The sequence below is a fragment of the Paramormyrops kingsleyae genome, chromosome 3 (genome assembly GCF_048594095.1).
Source record: "Paramormyrops kingsleyae isolate MSU_618 chromosome 3, PKINGS_0.4, whole genome shotgun sequence".
Taxonomy (NCBI): Eukaryota; Metazoa; Chordata; class Actinopteri; order Osteoglossiformes; family Mormyridae; genus Paramormyrops; species Paramormyrops kingsleyae.
The window spans coordinates 43,461,005-43,465,183 of record NC_132799.1 but is presented as its reverse complement, the minus strand read 5'-3'; the positions used below and the strand labels follow the sequence as shown (position 1 = coordinate 43,465,183).

The 4,179-nt window shown below is 44.4% G+C and overlaps 1 long non-coding RNA gene across 2 annotated transcripts; it reads left to right on the top strand.

Annotated features, from left to right (window-relative positions):
- Positions 1-2,071: 2,071 nt before the first annotated feature.
- On the top strand, positions 2,072-3,814 carry LOC140588412 (uncharacterized). 2 transcript variants are annotated; one of them, XR_011989750.1, is made up of 3 exons: positions 2,072-2,868; positions 3,237-3,288; positions 3,419-3,814. It is a non-coding gene; the product is annotated as an uncharacterized lncRNA (long non-coding RNA). The 2 variants fall into 2 exon arrangements; XR_011989751.1 differs by having other exon boundaries at positions 3,231-3,288.
- The last annotated feature ends 365 nt before the right edge of the window (positions 3,815-4,179 follow it).

Genomic DNA, 4,179 nt, shown 5'->3' with positions numbered 1-4,179 from the left:
TCTCCATCCTTATCTGTGGCTTCTGACACTCAACCTGGAAGTCAGATTGAGCCAGAACATGCTGAGCCCTCCAGCTCCACCTTCTGGATCCCTGTGGGCCCTAACAGCACGTGGCAGCAGCTTGAGATCGAAGGCCGCAACTACCTGCGGAAGCTGGATGAGCTCAGCATCCCAGAGGGACTCTGGGGCATTACGGACTACGGTGATGACCACACCGTGCTCATGTCCGTGCATGTCTCCGTGCATGTGAGCAGTTCTCTGCGAACATGGGGCGTGAGGCAGGAGGAGAGGCCTCCTCAGAGGCCCGCTGGCACCAGTCAGAGGAAGCGCAAGGCCGAGCCCGACGACACCAGCGGCTCAAGTTCTCCTCCACCGCACAAGAGGCCCATGCGCTTCTGACTGGATTCCATGTTTTTACGCTGTAAGTTACATTTTTATTTCAACATAATTAGAAGATCCCGCAGGAAAATATTAGTCAGTTACTTAATAAATTACCAAAAAGTAGTTGAATAGGACAGCTGGCCAACGTGTCTGTGTGCTTCCACTGACTGGCACCCTGACATATAATGATTTTTAACAACGAGGGGGAAAAATTCATACAGTAAATTAGTTAACAATAATTAGTAATCACGTATAGTTCTCATTTATCATAATGTAAAATTCAATAACCTTTTCTGTCTATTAATCTGCACAATTTAATAATTTAATTAATATTACCTAATTTGTTTATCATTTTCTGCAATCACTGTGCGTTTAAGCAAGTTTTAAAACTAGCTGTGAAATTGTTGATGCTGTTGTTGATCTGAATGTTGCTGACAGAGCCTTAGGATACGTCTCTATACACATGAGTGAGGGGATGGATGCACTATTCTATGGAGGCCTCTGAAGAGAAAAAAATTATCCCAATTTTATATTGAGAGGGATGGTTAATTCCTTTTTAATGCAGACAACGTTAAAAGTCCCTGTTCTGCCGTTGATCTTTTGCATGCATGCTATCATGTATTAGTTTACTCTGTATTTTGATCACATGTCAAACTAAAGAATTTTTGGTCGTATTTTTGTTCCTAATTTTGAAGTAATTGTAAAATAAAAATGTTGTTCTTTTCCGCCGCCATGCTTCGTCTTACTTGTGAAGGTTATACTTGCATTGAACTTGCTTTGTAGACAGTAAGATCCTGCCGGCATTAATTCTCCACTGTGTGGTAATTTTGAGAAATTGCGCACGTTTCTTATCCCGTCAGAATCGGTAAAACTAACGCCATGCGAATGTGTCTTAGCGCAGAGTTTAAAATATTTACGGTTTCCGGTCAATGAAGGCAGTTTGAAATAAAACAAAAACGGTTAAACTTTCTGGATGCGCAAACTCTCGCTCTTGGCAAAATGGTGCAGATAGTTGAGATAAAGGACTGTTACTCGATGAGATTTCGAATCCATCACTCCTTAAACGTGGAGAACATGGATCCAGAAGGTATTAATGATTATAGTGATTAAATGATAATAAAGTTGTAGCTCCCGGTATGTGACATACGAAATGAACGGCCAAGTCTGCATTGGCCTAATGCTTGTTAGTTTTGAGGTAAAGCTGATAAGTAACACCTTTGGTTTTCGAGGTAAAATAACCGACCTGTTGAATAATTCAACTTTTATCTACAGAAACAAATGTATTTTGAACTGCAAACGGATACATTGGAAGCAGAGTTTTAAAATGAGAAAATGTAACGATGTGATAGGAAATGCCGTTCGTTATACTCCCCTTCTGTCTCCCATTCTTGCTCATCTTGTTTAAATAATAAGAAAATGAAAAGCAAGATCACTGTTAGTGACAAAAGTGCAGGAGTAAATGTGTTTCATTTAATATTTATTCATTTGGATATGTGTGAGAGTAAGCGTATGCATGGATGTTGTCTTCTGGTTTAGCTTTCTTAGCTTTATCGGTAATTCACATTATTTAATTTATCTGACAATCTGAAGCCCATGGACTCATTTTAAACTGATTTTGTAGTAGAGTATTTATCCAGTTATTGTCATGTTCTTATATATCTCTCTGTGTTCCATTTTGTCCCAGTTCATGAGTTTGTGGAGGACAAGTTCATCTCCATTCTGGTCGTGAACTTCGAGAGGAGCCCACTGACCATGGAGAACTTGCAGTCTCTGGCCCTCAGTGTCCCTTCATTTTATTGGCGGCTCACTGGGGAGGAGTTGAATCCCAGCCTATTGCACGTAGCAACTGCACAGCTGCAAGTGGTACATCATGGTACAGAGACTGGTGTCCAGCATGGGGATGGAGAATCACCAGCTGAGGAGGATGACCATTACGGACAGGAGCTGCCATCACCCAGCTCTAGAAGGGAGGCTTCCCCTGCAGCTCCAGCATCCACGACTGAGGATGCTAATGGTCTTCCTGAGGCTCTCCCCTTGGCCTGGGGTGAAGATGAGCCCTCATCTCCATCCTTATCTGTGGCTTCTGACACTCAACCTGGAAGTCAGATTGAGCCAGAACATGCTGAGCCCTCCAGCTCCACCTTCTGGATCCCTGTGGGCCCTAACAGCACGTGGCAGCAGCTTGAGATCGAAGGCCGCAACTACCTACTGTATGGAAGCTGGATGAGCTCAGCATCCCCGAGGGACTCTGGGGCATTACGGACTACGGTGATGACCACACCGTGCTCATGTCCGTGCATGTCTCCGTGCATGTGAGCAGTTCTCTGCGAACATGGGGCGTGAGGCAGGAGGAGAGGCCTCCTCAGAGGCCCGCTGGCACCAGTCAGAGGAAGCGCAAGGCCGAGCCCGACGACACCAGCGGCTCAAGTTCTCCTCCACCGCACAAGAGGCCCATGCGCTTCTGACTGGATTGCATGTTTTTACGCTGTAAGTTACATTTTTATTTCAACATAATTAGAAGATCCCGCAGGAAAATATTAGTCAGTTACTTAATAAATGACCAAAAAGTAGTTGCTGCAGTATATATTCCATAAATTTACTGCAGTTTTATGAGTCCTTATAAAGTAATAACTGTAAGCGTTCTTTAAGTATGAAAGAGTTTAGTACACCTGCAGCGGACGGGCACGTGTCCCCATAATTATAACTTTAGGTTACATTTCTGCATGACTTAGTATTCAGTAAGTACCAGGTAGTGTTGGGTGGTACTCACGTCTCGTATTTACCATTTATATCAGTCTTCAAAGTCTTTAGATAATTAAGGTTGGTCTTGGTTGTTTTCTTGCCTGGAGAAACAGACTTTTGATGCCATGACGCCACAGCAGCACAACAGCTGTCAGTACGGTGGAGGTAAGAGTTTGAAACGTTCATCAGCCTCTCAGCCACGCATCTCGCCTGGATACGGGATTCAGCTTTTATTCTTCTGTATTACTCCCTAAGTTCCTCACTCTGCACAATCTCTATACCGTTTGCTTTATAGGAGGGAGGAGCAGCACAAATGCAGCTGACAGACGTAAAGCCATGTGCTGGCAGCAGATGCTTCGCACCCCTTAATAGCGGATCTGTTGCTGGTAAGACTGTCTGTGCTGCCTGGCATCTCAGTAACCAGGTGAAACTCCCCAGGCAAGGTAAGGATCATATTGTGTTGAGTTTGTGAGTTTCCTGTGTGTAAAGACAGTTTTAGGGTCAGTATGGAGCCTGGCACAGGCATGAGCTGGGGAGACGTGACCAAAGACTCATTCACAGTCTGCACTGTTACTCTTGTGTGTCTTTTCATTCAAATCTCTTTCCCCACAGTGTCCATCATCTTGAGCAGCACCGGCTGTGATTTAGCATGAAGGATGCCTGTTCAGTTTTCCACCTGAACAAGTGCCCTCTGGACCCAGGTGTGCACTACATGAGCACTTTATGTTCCTGACTCCTTATCAGCGTTTACATTTACATTCTCAGACAGTATTTAATCTGTAAAGTTCCACTCGGTGAGATTTATACAGACACGAATAAAGAGCACAGTCAAAGGATGTTTTTGCTTCTGCCTCATTTAACAGGCTATTCCCAATTTCCCTCTGGGTCTGTGTTTTCACCTCTTGAATGCTGGGATTTGTAGGCCCCGAGGTGCTGCCAGCGAGGGTGAGAGGGTTCAGAGATGGAGGAAGCCAGGGTGTTGCTGCAGTCCAGCAGTCAGAGCCACATTAACGCAGGTACACCCCCTCAGTATGTGTCTTGTATGCATATCAGATC